This window comes from Mirounga angustirostris, unplaced genomic scaffold (genome assembly GCF_029215605.1).
Source record: "Mirounga angustirostris isolate CCGP_5_RB_7025 unplaced genomic scaffold, mMirAng1.0.hap1 SCAF_10, whole genome shotgun sequence".
NCBI classification, from domain to species: domain Eukaryota; kingdom Metazoa; phylum Chordata; class Mammalia; order Carnivora; family Phocidae; genus Mirounga; species Mirounga angustirostris.
In genome coordinates, this window is record NW_026991718.1 from 83,765,374 (window position 1) to 83,784,232 (window position 18,859).

The 18,859-nt window shown below is 49.4% G+C and overlaps 1 protein-coding gene across 11 annotated transcripts in view; it reads left to right on the forward strand.

Annotated features, from left to right (window-relative positions):
- Positions 1-18,859, forward strand: part of NCK2 (NCK adaptor protein 2) — a 149,106-nt gene that overhangs the window by 31,948 nt on the left and 98,299 nt on the right. The gene's annotated exons all lie outside the window — the stretch shown is intronic.

The following is an 18,859-nucleotide window of genomic DNA, read 5'->3' on the forward strand; positions in this document are numbered from 1 at the left end:
TTCTCAGGCTGACTTTCTCCCTCCCAGGTCAGTTGGAGGGCCTAATTTTCCATCCCCTCCCTGCCACCCTGCAAAGATGAGGTGTTGGAGAAGGGTCCTAGAGCTTTTCCGCTTGAAGGCTTCGGGAACTACAGCCTGTAAGCTGCCCCCTGTCTGCCAAGCTGCCTGTGGCGCAGAGGGCAGGGAGTCTTGTCCTACGTGAGGCCGATGGTCTCAAGGGTAGTGGAGAATTGAGAGCAGTCTCTTATCGGGATCTTCCCAAACAGCCTCTCTGAGCCTCTTGGGAACTCTTGACCTTTCTGGCCCTGAGTTTGAGGACCGTGGATTTAGACTGTTGATTTTCACTTTCTCAAGGCTCAGCTCAAATACTCAGCTTGCTTATTTAGTCCCCAGAGAGAATCTTCCAACCCCTTGGAATGAGCAGCATTAAACATCCTATGCATCTGCCTGTGTTTAGTGAGGGGAAGGCTGAGGAAAAGGGAAACATGCCTGCCTTCCTTCCCGGTGGCTGTGGGCATCATCCTGGATGCCTTCGATCCCCTCTTTAGGCAGCTGGTCTAGTCTCAGATTCTCCGGAAGTGCCTGGATCTCTGGTTCTGCTCCCCTCCACCCCCCCGCCACTACCCCAGCTTGGGGTCAGCATCAAGTTTTGACACATGGCCAGGACTTAAGTGTCACTGATGCTGAGCATTGGGTCCTCATTGTAGAGGACATGGAAAGAAAACAGCAACGCAGTGTTGCCCCTGATTTCAGGGAGTTTGAGGCATTCCAAGTTCCTGCTAGAGTTTTGTTTCCTGAGTGCTTCTTTCTGGAAGTGGCCGTTTCTCCCCATTCCGCTTACACAGTGGGTGCAGCTGAGTGTCGTGTTGGAGTCGGTGTCCCTCCCTGTACCTGGTCTCCTGGTCCTGCCGCATCCCCTCCGCTGTCCTCCCAGATAAAGCCAAGGACTGTCATTGTCATTTCCCTGCCACTGAATGCAGCAGTTCCTTGTGTCTTTTGGCAGTGTAAGCCCCCTTGTCCTTCAGCTTCCAGCCACCGGCTCTAGGCAGACCTTTCTCCCTGTCCAGTGAACGTGTGGGTTCCATCCTGTCTTGCTTGTGCCACTTCTTCCCTGGAACACCCCCTTGCTTCTCGTGTTGTTTGTAACCGTGTACAATGTATGTGTAACCTGCTGAACAGGTAACTTCAAGGTCATTAGAAAGACTCCTGTGGTGTATGTAATCTGTGCCACTTCATACTTAAAATCTCTCCTAGAATCATCCCCAGGACCATGGCCATAATGTGAGTTTGTTTAGTCTGCCATCCCATAATACCTGTGACTGGGTGGCTTCTAAACAGCAGACATTTGTGGCTCACAGTACCGGAGGCTGCAAGTCTAAGGTCAGGGTGCCATCAGGGTTGGTCGGGCGAGGGCCCTCTTGTGGGTTGCAGACTTCTCGGATCCTCACGTGGTGGAAGGGGCAGAGGTGCTCTGCAGGGTCTCTTTATAAGGAGACTAATCCCACTCATGGGGGCTCCTCCCTCATGACCTGTTCCCCTCCCCAAGGCCCTTCCTCCTGATACCATCTCCTTGAGGGTTAGGATTTCACGGTAAGAATTTGGGGTAGAACCACGGTGGCGTCCCTTTGGCACATCATGGTTCCTTACTTAAATGCTGTAGCTTCCAGTGTGTGGGTATCTTTTCCTTGAAAGACTTCAAGTGTCAGTCACCCACGCAACAACTATTTGCCTACTCCGTGTCAGGCGGTGTTTTAGGCCCTGGTGATCCTGCCCGGAAGAGGTGGGCCCCAGCCCCTGCTCCCAGGAACACGTGTCCAGTGGGAGAGTGACAGTAGTGTGGCCTTTTGCTTTGCTCTTCTGTCCTCCTTTGAGTAGTAATCATTTGTGTAACTGATTTATTTTGCTTAAAAGAAAAAATTTGGATCATAAGAAAAATACCAGAGACACCAAGTGAAATGCACATCAGGAAATCTGGCGGGAGAGATGCCTTAGGGAGGGATGTTTTAGGTACCTGAGTTCTCTTCACTCCCAGGACCTCTGCCTCCTCGAAGCAGGTCCTTACTCTGCCCGATGTGATGGTGGTCTGCCCGATGCTCACTCTTTTCTGTTTGAGCAAAACTAAAATTGAAGCATTGAAGAATCGATGTAAGAATTTGGTGGTGGACCTGTGAAGGTTATAGGGGTCCTTTCTGTGTCATGGTGTGCAGAGGTCCCTGAAGCAGTGATTCTGAGTCCTGGAGCCCATTCACTTGTCTGTTAGGGCAGGTGTCCACTGCTGGTCTGGGCAGCTGTGGCCAGGGTACCCACAGTTACTGAGTCGACTGCAGGGCCCGTCCTCCGTCATGGGCAAGGTGGGAGTGTGTCTCAATTTGTCTGGGGCCTGGGAATCATGAAAATCTGGGTCCACAGACAGACTTAGTTTTAACTCACATTTACTTAGAAGCTTGTGGGAGGCATCTGTGGGACACTGATTAATATAGATCATCTATAAAGCAACCTTTCTTTTGAATTATATGTTTATCTAATGAAATCTAGCTTAAGAAGTCATTCATGATGTATAATTGAAAAAAATGCTTTCAAAAATCATTACCAGGTTGATTTATTTAGAAATTAAGTAAAGTCATGTCATCTGAATACCTTGTGATCTGATTTTGGCTTAACTTTATTTTGTAAGAAGTAACAATAAGTGACATGCATTAGGAGTGGCGTTGATACGCCAGTCCCATGCTAAGTAATTTGCACTGTGCGTGACACAAGGGTGCATGTTTGGTGAGAATTTGCTAGTTTTATGCAGATGTTAAATTGGGGAATTCTGAAGCACAGAGAATGTGTAGCACATCACTCAGCTTCAGCAGCTCAGGGCCCATCTTATTTCATCTTTGCTTCACTCACTTCCCTCTCCTATGCTCCCCACTAGAGGACCGTAAAGTGAATTCCAGATACATGTCATTTCTTGGGATTATTTTTAACCGGAATGTAATGTTTAAATTTAACTTCAAATTGGTGTGTTCTAACTTGCTTTTCATTCAACTTGCTTATTTTTCTCAGTTGTCGCTATTGAACCTTTATATGTAGGTTCTTTCTTGTCTCCTTTGGGTTTTAAACATTATTTATGAGTTTATGGTTGGACCTCAGTAGTTTCTGCTGTAGATAAAGGAGCTGTCTCATGCTACCTTTAAGTGAAGAATAATCCAGCTAATTATACCCTTTTGAAACTTAGGGTTTTTTTCCTTCTTGACCTTGCTGCCTGGTTCACTTAACCAAGAGCACCACGCCTCCCTGTGTGTAAGTTTCAGGAGCTACATTGGTTCACTTGGATTCTTTCAATGTGGATTTTTTCTTTTATTCACTGATCATGCTCATAATTTCTTCATCTGTAAATGAGAGGGTTGGAATAACTGGTTGTCAAAGTTCCCTTTTGGTTTTGTGGTTATAAAAAAGCCCAAAATCTAGCAGAAGGCCTAATTGTTGACCATCAGTTGCTTAGGGAGTGAATGACTTCTACCTAGGGAGTAATTGGAAGAAAATGCACCCATCATATTTTTGGTTTAGCCTAATTTGGCATAGCACCATGTATGTCCCTTACTGTGGTCCACCTCTGGGGAGAAATGAGTGTGGAAAGGCCACCCATGGCCCTCAGATCCTCCCCAGGGAATCCCAGAGGTCTGCTCTGCCGTCTGTGTCACCAGCTGCTCCTACTTCCCTTTCATGTCCCGGGGGCAGGGTGGAAGACCCCCAACTTTCGTTCCAGCTATAATCATCGTACCTCCTGGATTTTCTGTAGCAATTCAATTACCTGCCTTTTGTCCCTTACTTCTCGAAGTGTTCCAAATATCTTGAAATTTCAGTATCATCTGGAAGCAGCCAAAGAAAGTTGAGGGGAGGGTTTCAGAGCCCTCTGTCACCAGGCATATGACAGGTGGGCCTTCTGGCTGGCTGGTAAGGGGTCGCCCAGCTGTGGTCAGGGCTGCTTCCTATGCCTTGCCTGCCCACCCATGGAGGGCAGCTGCACTGCACAAGTCCTGGGTTGTCCCCTGGCCCAGCAGGGGACCTTTATGACATTTTGAGCATGAGCAGAAGAAGGAACTTGTGGATTTTCTTCTAGGTTTGGTTGCTTGAGCGGCTGATGTGGGCTAGCTTGCTGTGTTCCTCCTCCAGGCGGCCCAGCTGGTTAGCAGAGTGATGTCAGCTCTGCCCGGGCTGCAGGGACCTTTAGCAGTCAGACCTCAGGTGACAGGTGAGAAGTGACACCGCCCTTTGCTTTTTTTCTGTTTTGACTCACCTGAGAGTCACACTGGCCAGCTGTAATTCTTCAGATGGACTCTGCTTCACTGTGGCTGGGGGGTTCTTTCTGCCCTCTTTGGGGCTTCTCCGTTAGCAAAATAGAAACCTCTTAGGTATTTTAGATGCACAAGGTCTAGTCCAGGGAATGGTTACAAAAGGGTATAAAGGGCTGAAGGAGCCAAAGGGGGAGGACATGTTACCCAAAGATCAGAAACTGAGCCAGCGCTGGCTCTAGGTCTGCAGGAACAAAACAAGGACATGGGAGTCCCCCAGAGCCCAGGAGCTGGTGCTCCCCGCCGTCACCCCCCACGCCAGCAGGAAGCCTGAACTGCTGGTCCTGCCCTGGGAGCTAAGGCACAGCCTGAGCCTCAGCCACTTGCTGCCATGCATTGGCCATGCTGTTCTAGAACCCTGCTCCTGCCTTGCGGGGGTGGGAGTGGGCAAGTCTTCACCTTTCCCTCCTGCCTTTTTTTTTTTTTTTTTAGTTTTAAAAGATTTTTATTTATTTTAGGGAGAGAGCGAGCGAGCAAGAGAGAGGGCAAGCGAGCTCGGGGTTAGGGGTGCAGATGGAGAGGGAGAGAGAATCTCTCAAGAGCAGACTTCCTGCTGAGCACAGATTCCTGATGCTGCGATGCTGTGGGTCTCGATCCCAGGACCCTGCGATCATGACCCGAGCGGAAATCAGGAGTCCGATGCTTGACTGACTGTACCACCCAGGTGCCCCCTCCTGCTTTTTAATGTTGCACCAGGGCCCCTCTTTGGCAGAACCTTACCCAGAGTCCAGCTGGTAAGGGCCTGGGAAATGTAGCCTCAGTGGTCCAGAGGGGAGCGTGGCCGGATGGCAGTGGTCCGGACGCCAGGGCACATCTGGCACAGGGACTCTCCCGAGTGTGGGTGGAATGAACTGCCCCGGTGCCACCTGGCATGTGGGGGACAAAGAGTGGTCGCTGCTGTTTCATCTCAGCGTGGGTCAATAGGAATGGAGTACTGAGAATCCACCAGTCATGCATCACGCAGACTATACTCGCAGAAAAGGAGGGAAACCAAAACAAAAAGTTGAACATGCCTGCTTTGGCTACCAGAAATGAATATAAATGATCCCATCGCAGCTGCACCGCGGGGAAGTTACCAGCCGTCCACGTGTGCGCTGCACACCCAGGTGCTGCCGTGCAGTCTCGGGGAGGCACCGTGGTTCCCTCTGGTGTGCCGGTCGGCGGGGGGGGGGGGGGGGGGAAGAACCACGCTTTGAAGCCTCGGACAGACTGTTCCCCGCTGACAAGCAGGAAGCGACCGCAGGCTTTCCTGCACAGCCCTGCCCCAGGGCGGCTCGGCGTTGGTGATGCTTAGGGGGTTCAGATCCCAGCAGAGCGGTTTTGCTTATCCGTCCAGCTCCTGCTGCCCTTCTGCCAGGAACAGGAAGCTCCTGCCTTTATGCGGCGCCCCCACACTCTGTGTTTGCATCTGGCGCTCACCTCCCCAGCTTCCCCCAGCGTGCTCAGAGGAGCGGCCAGGGTGGCAGGTACCGGAGCCCCTCTGGAGCTCCCTGAAGCAAGAGAGGAAGTCGTCCTGAGGGTGGGGTGTCTTCCGAAGGGGTGTCGGCAAGGCTTCGGGGACACGTAGGGGAGAGCCGCCCTGCCTCTATGCTCTGCCTCTCTCTGCACCCTGCGGGCCTGCGGTACCTCTCCCGGGGCTTGCGGGGTGGGGGTGGGGGGACAGTCGCCCCAACAGCATGGAGGCTGTGTGGCTCACGGAAGCGCCGCTCTGTATCCCACCTCTCAGGGGGGCACGTCTTTGGTCCACGTCGGTCAGATGCCCACCCCGAGCCGGTCAGTGACCATCCCCCGTGAGGGAGGAGGAGGATGTCCTGGAGAACACGACTACCCTTATTATATATGCGTGGGGATGGGAAGAAGGGCCACTGAGTGCAGAGGGGAAGTCACTGGTCTGGGCCGCTTCCCAATGAGCAACCTCCCACAGAGGAATGCCAGCGCTGTGGCCACATCAGGTAGCCAGGGCACCGTCTGCTCGAGCCCCTGCTCAGGTCTCCTTGGACGGTAAGAAATAACGCCCTTAGAACTGCTGGTTGTGTGCATAAATTGGGCTAATGGCTATTTAAAAAAGAGTGTTAAGAACTTGCTCTAAGAATATATTCTTTGAAACTCAGAAATGTGGTTTCCATAAAATATCAAAATTGAGAAATTATCGAGAATAATTGGACTAGGAGTGGTTAGTAAAATGTGTTTTTTCTTAGACTCATTCCTGAAGAGAACAAAGAAGACAACACTCAGAACTTTTGCTTTTTGCATTAATTTAATTAAAGGGGATGCTTTAAGTCGGTTGCCCTTGTGGTCCTTTATCTCTGAGGGTATGGCAGCATCCCTCTTTAACCCCTGCAAAGTGAGAGGTTGCAGCATTCCAGCAAAATGTGGCTTCCTGGAGTAGAATACAGCCCCTGTGAATCCAGACACTGTAGAGGACCCACCCGTGGGTGCCTGGAGGGAAGAGAGAACTTGTTCCCCACCCACTGAGTGCGGCACAGGTGGAGGATGTGTATAAAGAGTGCTAGCTTTATTCCACTAATAATACGGCTTTTGAATTGGACCTCTTGGTTTGTCTGTGGTTTAAAACCCACACTCCCGGACGTGCACATGTACCTCCCTAGCAGGAGATTTGTTTTGTGGAGTTCATATAGGCTGGAGGATGGGATTAACTTTCTTAGCTGCAGGAAAGGAGGAACTGACATGAGAAAAGCAGTGTGGGGATAGCGCGGCCTACGTGGGTGTGTGTGATCAGACTGCCTTCTGCTGTCTTACATAATGTCATATACGCACCCACACACTTTACAGCGGAGTCACTTCTCTGGACCTTGCTGTTCCTCGATTATTTAATTCAGTTCTATCCTCTTCATAAGCTCTTCCTCCTCCCATTTATTTAGTTTTGTTTTTTTCTCGTGGTATGCATTACTTCAACGAAGAATATTTTGGATGCACTGGAGACGAGGCATACATTTGTTACTAGAAAAAAAATTTCTGATTGTGAGATTAATCAAGAAGAAGAAATATTGTAGAATATTTGAATAGTTTTTAAAGTGAAATTTTCAGGGCAAAAAGCTTCGTTTCGCAGCATCTAGGTCAAGTGGGGGCAGGATGGTCGTAAATATTTAAGTCTGTCACCATATTTCCATAATACGGTTTTCATGTATGTAAATTTATCTAAAAGACACACCCTTATTTTTATCTGGTATCTGGGCTGAAATTCTTATGTTCATCCTCAAATCCTGCTTCTCCCTCTTACCGTACGTATATTGTGCCCAAGCGGGTGTGGAATACAGTGACCGTATTTCTGGCTGTGCCAGGCACCTTTGCTAGTGGAAAGGGGTGCTATTAATAATTACACTGAGCCAACAGTCACAGATCAGAGGGTAGCCTGTGGTCACCATGCCTTGAAACGTTGACCTTCTCTCTTCGCATTGCCCGGACCAGGCCTTTCTCTCTCACCTGGCCACAGTCCTCTCATCCTCCTGCTTCTGGACTTTCCTCCCTCTCATCAACCTTTTATCGGTAGCAGGGTTGATTTTCTAATACACAGATGTACTTGTTTCACTTTTCTCCTTAGAAGCCTCTGGGTCCCCATTTCATGATAAAGTCTGGGCTCCTGGGTGTTATTAAAGGGCCCTAAAAATAAGATCTTTGCTTCATCTGCCACCATTTAGTACTTTTTAAATTTTATGAACATAATCACACTGGTTTACTTCCAACAAGGCCATGCACTTTTACACACTGTGCTTTTGCCCATGCTGTTCCAGTGCTTAGCCTGCCTCCCCACCGGCCCCACTGCTTACCTCCTTGCATGTGGCAGGAGTGCAATGGCATCTCTCCTTTGGAGCGTCCGGATTACCCCAGAGCTAGAACTAGTGGCTCCTTCCTAGAAGGTCTCCTGGGCCTCTCCTGTACGCCTGTCTTTGAACCCTCGTGCACTTAACCCCGAGAGGCAGTACACCATGGTGGTACAGATCTGGTCCCCTGGCATGGATTGTGGCCTTCCACTTGGTACTGTGGGACGTTGGTTTGGAGGGCTCTTTGTGCCTCAGTTTTCCCATCTGAGAAATGGGAACAATAGTAATACTTATCTCCTAGGGTAGTTGTAAGGTTTATAAAGAGTGGTGCCTGAAAGGAGCCTGTTCCTTGGCATGTGATGACCCTGCAGTTGTCTGTGAACGGTGGTAGCTGTCAACTCTCAGGTACCCATGCCTGTTTCTCCAGCTGGCATCTGGGTGCATAAGTAGAAGGACTCTGGCAATGTCATTTGGGTCACTGGGTGTTTGCGTGTGCATATATTCTAGTCCCTGCTGATTTCTTGCTGTAATGCTTTGGATTGAGATTAACTACATAGAGCTGCCAATTTCTTTGACAGTGTCCCAGTGACCTGATGACCTGGGGCCCGCTGGGTCCCTTAAGTCAAGGGAGGGGATCCAGGACAAAGACCTAATTTCCCCGTCCCCTTCCTCACTCTGTGCTTGCCAAGGAAAAGAAAGGCAGGGGGAAGGGAGGGGAAGGATGGCCACATGCTAGCCTGTAACCATGACTGGTTTTAAAGAGAAGAAGCCCCCAGCACAGAGATTGCAGGTTGTAAGCCCCGCCTCTGACCCGGAGAAGTTGCTGTCTGGTTTCTCCCAGTGTGGAAGCCTCTCATTAGGTGGTTTCTTGCTCCTCCCACCTCTGGTTTTGAATAGTTTGAGGGGGAGGATGACTTTCCTGGTCTGATTGTTGGCCGACAGGCCAGACAGTTCTGGGGACTAGTGATGGGCTCCCCTTCTGGCACATCACTAGTGGGGGGCCGGTCATCCACCTTCTCCTTGCCCCTAGTGTTCCCTTCAAACCAGTGCCATACCTTCCGCCCCTCCACCTCAGGTGATGATTGGGCTGAAGACCTTTTGAGAACTTGAGGGGAAACGCCCTACATACTCAGCACTCTTAACTGTGAAAGTTAATTTTAGTTCCACACAAGTTCTTACTTGAATGCTGGCCACATATGTTGTATGTTCCTATCACCCTGCTCCTGAATTCTGCTAGGGGCTAGTGTCTAGCTTTAGTACTTTTCTTTCTTTTTACTTGGTTGGAAAGTAAAACAGGTGGTTTTAAAATCCCCTGAAAGGTGGTTTTAAAATCCGCATGAGGGGCGCCTGGGTGGCTCAGTCGTTAAGCGTCTGCCTTCCGCTCAGGTCAGGATCCCAGGGTCCTGGGATCAAGCCCCGCATCGGGCTCTCTGCTCAGCAGAAAACCTGCTTCTCCCTCTCCCACTCCCCCGCTTATGTTACCTCTCTCGCTGTGTCTCTCTGTCAAAAAAATAAATAAAATCTTTAAAATCCGCATGAGATGTGCTAGGCTTTCTGCTGAAGCGGCTGGGGAAACAGCTAGCCTGAGTCTTAGCTCCTGCTGAATTAGCTCTAAAAGGGCCATGGCAAGCCTTACCATGGGCTTTTCTCTAAAATATGCAGTGATTGAAGGGCACCTGGGTGGCTCAGCCAGTTAAGCATCTGCCTTTGACTCAGGTCATGATCCCAGGGTTCTGGGATCGAGTCCCACATCGGGCTCTTTGCTCATCAGGGACCCTGATTCTCCCTCTCCCTCTGCCTGCCGCTCCCCCTGCTTGTGCTCTCTCTCTCTCTCTGTCAAATAAATAAATAAATAAAAATAAAATATGCAGTGATTTAAAACTGAACAGCAATAGCAATGAAAATGCTCTGAGTGGTGTTTAGAAATGCCAAAAGGGCCGTTTGTAACCTAGCCTGAGCTTGGTTGGTCCCCATCCCCTTGGGGAGCCTCGTAGGTTGTCACTAGAAAAGAGACTTGCCTGAACTTTTTTCTTGCATGTGTGTGCTTTGAAGACCAGGCCTTCCCAAAACCAGGGAGATGCACAGCCTCCCCCACAGATTTGAGCTCGTGCCTGGTTAGCCCTGCTTCATGTAGCATGTGCTCGGAAATGCTGATGGCCACTTCAGGGAGCAACTGAAGCTCTTTGAAACAAAGAGCCCAGGTTTGTGCCTTGCAGGAACATCTTACTACAATTCAGTGAACCCCGGTCATGCATTAGGTACTTTTCTACCTATGGAGGATGAGGGCAGTGGAAGGTAGATAGTAAAATGAGGTCTGCAACGTCCTGGGGCATCCGACTCCCCACCAAAGTCTCCCCTCTGCACAGGTGGAAGCTAGGTGGGGGTGGGGAAGGGGCACAGTTGGCATCACGAATAATGATGCCCTTTTATACCATATTCCCTAATGCAGTATACGACTTAGTAAGATGCACTGAGTTTGCCCCAGCTCCTAATCATTTCTGACGGGTGCTTGGTAATTTGGTAAGTGTTCCTTATGTTGTGTGCTTTATGTCAGTTATATGCATAAAACTAGGTGTGTTAGTAACTGTTGGTGTGGATAATGTTACTATTATTTTGGCAGTGTTGATATTTGGATTTTAATACATACTCATACCCATTGGGAGTGATTTTCTGTTGGCTTTTCTCTATCGAAGCTTTTTAATTTTATGTAAATGATTAAGTAATTTCTTTTGTTATTTCTTCAGAGCCTTGTACGTTCTGGAGAGCGTTGTTTTGTGGTCACTGAGTCTAGTGATTATTGCAATATGTTTCTTTCCTCAGAGATCTTCAAGTACTTGTCTGATCAGAGGTGTTTTCATGTCTTTGATCATGCTCTAAAAGAGACTTTTCTTGCTTTGTGCATGACTTTGCAACCATTTTTAAAAGCCCTCAAACTGCTAAAGTTGAAGAGAAAATCACTTGGTTCTTAATCCCAAGTTTGGCTCCCTGCTGCAGCTTCCAGGCTGCGGGGCTGTGGGGATGTTGATGGTGCAGGCTAGAGCCTGCTGGAAGGGTGGCCACCGTCTGGCCTGGGAAATAGCCCCCATGTTCCCAGAAACTGACTGTATACCTTTCCTAGTACCACACACTCGGTGGCTTAAAGCAACAGAAGTTTATTGTTTCACGGTTCTGGAGGCAAGAAGTCTGAAGTCCAGGTGTTGGCAGCCGCACTCCCTCTGACACCTGGAGGGGAGAGTCCTTCCTTGCCTCTTATGAGCTTCAGGTTACCTCAGGCTTTGGCGTTCCTTGGCCTGCAGCTGTGGAGCTACGGTCTCTGCCCTCATCATCAATCACATGGTGGCCCCCCTGTGTCTCTGGCTTCTTATAAGGACACCAGTCACACTGGGTCAGGGACCCCACCACCACGCTCTGTCGTGATGCGTGCCGGTGGGAGGTGGAAAAGGACGTGAATGCCAGCTTCCTCAGTGGCTGTCTTGGCTCTGCCTTGGCTCACTAGTGAGGTGCTGGCCTGTCCCTGGAAGGGGCTTGTCCAGCTGCAGTATGACAGGTAAACTCAGGCCACCATCACCACGCTGGGCCACTTCAGGGGGGAACGTGGTGGCATCAGTGGAAGACCAGCCTCATATCGGAGAGACAAGAAGACATTTAGCAATTCATGAGTCTTTTGCAGAGTTGCTTTAGATACATCCCTTTCCTGGAAACTAAAATATCACAGCTAGCAAAAGGCAGTTTTGTCTTGTTTGATTTTCCTGAAGTAAAATGCAAAGTGTAAAAGTTGATGTCTCTTCCGTGACTCACAGCTTTGAATACTGCATCTTCTTCATCTGATCATTGTTTGGGTGACGGAGGTCTGCAGACTCCGTTCCTTGCGGGCCACGTACTCTGCCACATCAGCTCCGTTTACTCTCTAACAGAGAACAGAAACATATGTCCTTGTGCATCGTGAATTTCCAGCATGTAAGCATGAACAGAACTGAAGGCATACTTGTTACAGTCTTTGTAAAAGCAGTTTTAGATGTGAATGAGTCCTCCGGTCATTGATTCTGTTGAAAACATAATTTTCTGCTCTTAGGAAGACATGGCTTTTTCAGTTTACATCTTTTCTCTAGTTGATGTCAGAACTTCCTGGCTTATCAATCACAGTATGCTAAATGGCATAATTATGAGCCAGTGGGGACCCTGTGATCATTTAGTTGGTTGGTTGGTTTTCCATTTTTAATTAGTGAGGTGTTTTGTTTTGTTCTGTTTTATTTTGTTTTAATTGCAAAAGTAACCCAGTGCACAAGGGCTGACTTGCCTGTAATCACCAGGATGGGGGCATGGTTAGCAGTCTCTGTATTAATTTGTTCCTGCTCAGATGTTATTTAGATGTTAACTGTTCTACAGGTTGGTGTGAGTTGCCTTTGGTAGAATTTTAGGTAAAAGGCAGAGCTAGTGGTTGAACGGTGCCCTTGGGTGGGGATTCTCTTGTGTCGCTCACATATAGGGTGCTTTTTATTTAGGGTAAGAATAGCTTGATGCGGAGTTGGCTCTGAGCTGGTCTTACTTGCTGGTTGTAAACTGTGCAAGTGGTAAGTGCTAATTTGTATGGCCAGTAAGAAGTATTTCCCCCCCTGAAGATTGAGCTTGGGACGAAGGGGAGAGGAAAGGTTCATTTGCTTACATAGCAAATTGTTCCCGATTTCCTTTTCATGCCAGTAATGGTGGGTACCGCTTCCAATGAAGTGTGAAGGGGCATGTGACATTCACGAGCCGTTTCTACCATGTACCAGAAGCTGTGCTAGGAATGCATGGAGGAATGCACGTCATTCTTGCCTTCCTGTGTCCCAGCGGGTAAAGGCTAAGGGTATACAATGTGAAGAGGTTTTCGGGTTTTTACAACAAAAGTGAGCATGAATGTACTATTATCACTCATATATAATAATGCTAATCACTAACATTTAAATTGAGCATGGGTATGGGTCAGGCCATTGTTAAGTGCTTTCCATAAAAGATTCTCACTTAATCTAGTGGAAACTATAGCACCTTCAAAATTGTGAACAAAGGGCATGGCATTTTGGCCTCTGGAGGAAACACCTATCTGCCTGCTCTGGGTCCGGTGTCCAGCTGTGTTCCAGGTCCTGGGGAGTGGGCTGGGTGACAGATCCGCATCGCTAGTGTTTCTGACATTTCCCATTTCAGCATTCTTGTGATATACATAGGTATTTCATCCTATAAAACCGACTGCATAGGATATATATGGCTAAAGATAAGAAATTGTGAATGCAGGTGGACAGCCTCACAATTCAGAATGCTTTCTGGAGCAGGCATGTGGTTCTGGGTAATGTCGCTGGGAGCCTGAGGTGGCCATGATGTTTGTGTGCCGGTGGGCACAGCACGGAGGGCAGTTTCCCCTCCCCACCGAGGAGCCTCTCTGGAAGCTTCCTTTTCCTGTGCTGTCTGGAGCCATAGGACAAAATAGTCATAGTGTTGTCAGTGGGGAGGGACATGGGAATGTAGTTCTTGATAATCACAGAGATAAAATTAAAGCGGAGTAAAAGTGACTCAATCAGAGGACCTCCAATAGAAAGCTGTATTTTAATGCTGCCTGGTTTACCTCTTTTGACCTGAAAGGACCCACAGATGGGTTTCCCTGCCATGAAATACGGGGAGAGTGTAAACCAGCCGGGATGGAGTGGGAGCTGCCGAGCTCATCTGACCAGGCCGTGTCAGTGTCAGCTCAGGTGTCTGAAGCCTTCCTGCCAAGGCTGGGGTCACCCTGCTGTGTGCACAGCGATGTTTGCTATTGTGCTTTGTATGAAAAAGCCCGGGAGAACTCAGTCATATGCAGAACGTCACCCCTGGGCTAGCAGGAGGTTGGGCATAGGGTGCTTAATTCCTCCTAGTGAGTGCAGTGTCTTTTTATTTATTTGTTCTTATCTGGCGTGCTGAAGAAAATGGATGATTATAGCTGGTAGCGATGAAATCCTTCTGATACAGAAAGACACTCCAGGGAGACACCAGTCATTTAACCCAGACCATTCTGTCCCCTGCACTTATTATCTTTTGCCTTTTTTTTTTTTTGCATCTTTTCATCTATGTGTGTCCACCCTTTGCCCATCTGTCGATTTTCTCATTTACCTTCTGCTTTATTTGCCTTATTCTCCTGTCCCTTCCATTGTACAGTTCTCTATCAGTTAATTAATTCACTCATCCAGCCTTTTATCGATCCTCTCTTCTGTGGAGGGATGCACGATTAGTGTTGTGGAGAGAATGGTAAATTGCAGACAGTCTCCACACCTGATACAGGGAAGACAGAGAAATGTATACAGATGGCTCTGATACCAAACAAAAACGGTTATTTTGAGTCTGGGTAATAGCAACCGTTACCATTAACTGAGCAGCACTAGCTGTGTGCTGGGCCTGGCTGGGAGTTCTTGCTCATCTCACCTGGCCCTGGGAACAGCTAGTGGGCGGTGGGGTACAGGGCGGGCGTGCTGGCCCACGCTCACCCCGGAAGCTCTCTGGATTTGGAGACTTTGCGGCCAGCCTTGGGGTTGGCCTTGAACTCCACTTGGGTCTGATGTCTGCTCCACTCGAGGCACGGGCCGCTAGGAGGTTCCTTCAGCGCACGGCCTGTATGTGTGTTTAGGAGAAGGATGAATTGCCACAATCCCGGGGCTGTGAAGGAGAGCTAAATCCTTTTGTAAAGGACCTGACGTGTGCCGGCTCAGGGTACGGCTCTGGAGGGCGGCAGCCTGGCCCTTCGGATTCCTGTCTCTACTGCTGTCTCTGGTTTTTCTGCATCCTCGAGTCCTGGCCTCTGCCCTGTCCTCCTTCCTGCCATCCCCGGGCTCCAGCGTTGCACCCTTCCTAGGTCTCTTCCCTTCCCATGTGTCCTGGAGGCCAGGAGGGCTGCCTTCGGGCCCGCTGCCTTAGTACCAGCCCCTGCCTGGCCCCTTGCGGCTGAGTGGCCTTGGGCAGCTTCCCTGACCTCTGCTTCTCAGCCCCTCATTCTCACGAGTAGACGCTCTCAGCGCTGGCCCCAGGGGACTGTCATCAGACTCAGAGGAGGGGACCCCCGCCAGGCCTCAGCTGGGCCTGGTGCCCTGCCAGGGCTTGGAGGATGTCAGTGTCCATGAGTGTGGTGGTTTGCGTTTTGCCTCTTGTCTGCGCTTTGTTTCGACTGTGCCTGGGTTCTGGTCTGGCACCCCGAGGGGTGGCGGCACCTAGGCAGCTGCCTGTCCCTCCTGCCTTCCTGATCTGTGCAGCCTGTGGCCCTGCACCACTCAGCTGCCTTTCTCTTTCCTGGGTCCTTTTCTTCCTGCAGAAGGAGGGTCAGCTCAGGGCCATGGAAGGCGTGGACACCCCAACCCCAGGTCTAATCCTATTGCTGCAGTTGCCTCGGGCCAGTTCCCCCAACTGGACCAATTTGGGCACCCCCACCCCATGTCCACTGTTGAGGTCGTAGCGCCCCCGCCCCCCCGGTCTGTGTTTGAGGACAGGGCCTCTAAGGAAGGAATCAAGGTTAAATAAGTTCCTAAGGGTGGGGCCCTGCTTGGATAGGACTCGTGTCCTCCTGAGAAGAGCGCCGAGGACCTGGCTGTCTCTCCACCACGTGAAGACACAGCTAGAAGGCGAGAAGGCTGCTGTTGGCAAGCCAGGAACAGAGCTCTCAGGAACCACATCAGCCCACACCTTGATCTGGGACTTCCAACCTCCAGAACTATGAACACATAATTCTGTTGTTTCATCCACTCCCTCTGTGATCTTTTCTTACGTTAGCCCAAGCAAACGAATACAGTGAGCCTCACTGGGCTCCTCACTGCAGGGGAGACCAGCTCCCCCCACCCTCCGAGGGCATCCCCGCAGCCAGTTCCCTTTTGCGAGAAATGCCCGGCTCTGCTCTCTCGCCTTGACAACAGTGAGGAGTGTGGGATGGGAAGATCGAGACCAGTGCTTTTTTGCTTCACTTTGGACCCCTGGCCTTTCCGTAGGAGAAACTCGTCCCCCCGTGTGAGCCCGGCTCCTCTGTGATGGGACTGGTGTGCAGACCCCTGGCTCACAGGTCGCTCACTGGCCATTCGAGGGACCAGGTGCACCGAGTGGACTCCTGCCACTCAGGGGCAGATTCTGCTTCAGACCCTGCCCTTCTGAGGTGGCACCCGCTGTACCAGGATGCAAAAATGAGGACCAGGCCTGTAAAAGCTGCCAAGTGCTGACTTTCTTTTCACTTTGGTTCATTTGAATTTGGGGGGCTTGGAAGCGGGAGGAAGGAGACCCGTTCTGAATACAGTGAGCCTCAAATCAGCTACATGAGTTAGACGTCAGAGTTAGACACTATCGCTGTCATTGGTTTAAAGGGTTTTGATGCCCTGGCAACTCCTACACCCATAAATACCCTCCAGTGGGGCAAGCCACTGCCTAAAAGTAGGTTCAGAGGAGAGGGAAGCTCTTCTGTTTGCCACCATTTCTGTCAGCACCATTTAGCTGATGGCCGTGCAGCCTGATGCTTAGCTTTCTTCTCTGGTTTGTATATGCACACCCATATTCTGTCCAAGTTACTTTTCTCATTAACGGGGATGGATATTCTGAAACTACTATTGCTTGTCTTCATCTCTTAACAAGTCCTGTAAGTAGTATTTACATGTATGTGTGTATCGTACTCTATAGGAGGGTGTTCCCTAGGGTGTATTAGAGAACTAGATACGTGATGGAAGAGCTGCTCCTGCCCAGGGCAGATCTTACTAACCTTCCCCAAGACACCTTCTGTTTCTGAGTTTTCTAGTTTTTGTTTCTTTTCTTTAAAAGTTCTTTATCCGTGAAATGTCTGCTTTTTCCTAGTTTCCCTCTATTCCTTCTCTTCATTTTTAAATAGCTTTAACTCAGTTATAAGCCATTGTAATTCACCACTCTGCTTCAAGACAGAAGCCATCGTATTAATTCCATGTGTTTTTGACAGAGGGAGATGGTAGTCAGGGCAGTGGATCTCTTATTTTTTGACTTACGTTATTATTTTTTTTTTTAAGATTTTATTTATTTGAGAGAGAGAGAGAGAGAGAGAGACAACATGAGCAGAGAGAGGGGCAGAAGAAGAAGCAGACTCCTCGCTGAGCAGGGAGCCTGGCTCGGGGCTCCATCCCAGGATCCTGGGATCATGACCTGAGCTGAAGGCAGATGCTTAAATGACTGAGCCACCCAGGTGCCCCATTGCCTTGAGTTCTTAAAAATGTATTCTGGTTGTGTTAATCTTTTCAGAATGCTAAGCAGATGTGGACAAGTTCCTCCAATTTAAAATATAAAATGATTGTGATGTATCTAACGCATGCATCTCTGCCAGGCTTTTCTTCCGCAGGCCCCCCAGAGACTGGCCGCAGACCCCCCTGAGCTGCTCTGGGGAAGGATCTGTCCTCTTCGCCTTCCTGGGTGGCTCGACCAGGACCTTCCCACAGGGGTGATGACCAACCAGGCCAAGGTTGCATTCGTACATGTACTTGACCCTGGTGCACAAAAGAAAGTTTCATAACATTTTTCAATGAGAAAAAATTACCCTATTTCTTTTGATCCTAATAAGAGAGTTCTTTCCAATGGGAGAACTGTTTTTTGGGAGATTCTCTTGCTAGATAACATCCTAATATGGGCAATAAAACGTGTCTGTGAAATGCATTGCAAAGCGTTTATGGCCTATTACAATCTCTTGTGAGCATCTTGCCCTGTGGTTCGTGGTTCTGAAACTAGAGTTTGTTCCAAATTAGCTAGAGGGCTTTTTGAGACAGACTGCTGCCCCCAACCTCCTAGTTTTTGCCTCTGGAGCCTGGAGTGGGCGCGAGTAATTTACATTTCTGGGAAGCTTCCTAGTGTCTCTGCTGCTGGTCAGGCACGAGGGGAGAACCATTGCCCTGGCCACCAGAAAACATTGGCCACTAGCAGCAGTTAACTGAATTTCCACAGATGGGTGCTGACTTCTGTCTTCACTCCCGGCTTGGAGGAGGAGCATAGAATCAGAGCCTAATGCATAGTATAATCAATCGTGTGTTAAATGCAAATGAGCAGAAGTGGCTTATCTTCAAAACATCTTAATTTTTATTGCTTGTGCTATGTGAAATGTTATTTCCCATTTGTAGAATGGGAAGAATTAAAAGTTGATTTGTGAGCTAAAAATACAGTCAGCTCCTTCTTCGTCAAAACCCATAAATAGGCCTGCACATTAGACATAAAAGCAAACCATTAAGAAACAGTGCTCGTGTCCTTAGAATTTGTTGATCGGATTACAGTTACAGACTCTCATTTCTTCACTTCCTGCAGCTTGTGTAACTGCTTACCACCTATTTTTAGGAGGTCTTGCACTGCTGACTCAGAGTGGTAACCAGTGCTGAGCTCTCTGCTGCTTGGTGCCATAAGCTGGTAGGTGGCCAGGCTCCTAAAACGGGTAAGGTTATATGCCTGGGCGCTGTGTGAGGTGGTGTGCTGGGGAGTGCGTCCCTGGGCAGGCAGCCTGGGGGCCCAGCCACCTCCCCTGGCCCCTTCTTGCTGCTTCACACACGTGAGATGAGCCGTAGATGGGGTCCCCGGGTCTGGTGGTGCTGCATGAAGCTATCTCCCTGATGGGCTGTCTCCCTGCCCCTCAGCCTCTGGCTCATCTTCATTCTCAGGCAGAGGGGCTCAGCGCCAGGGTGGGCTGCTGGAACCCCTGGCCTTTGGCTCCATTCTCAGCACACCTGGAAAGAAGTGGAGCTTGTCTTCAGTGGGCTCTGCCTCTGT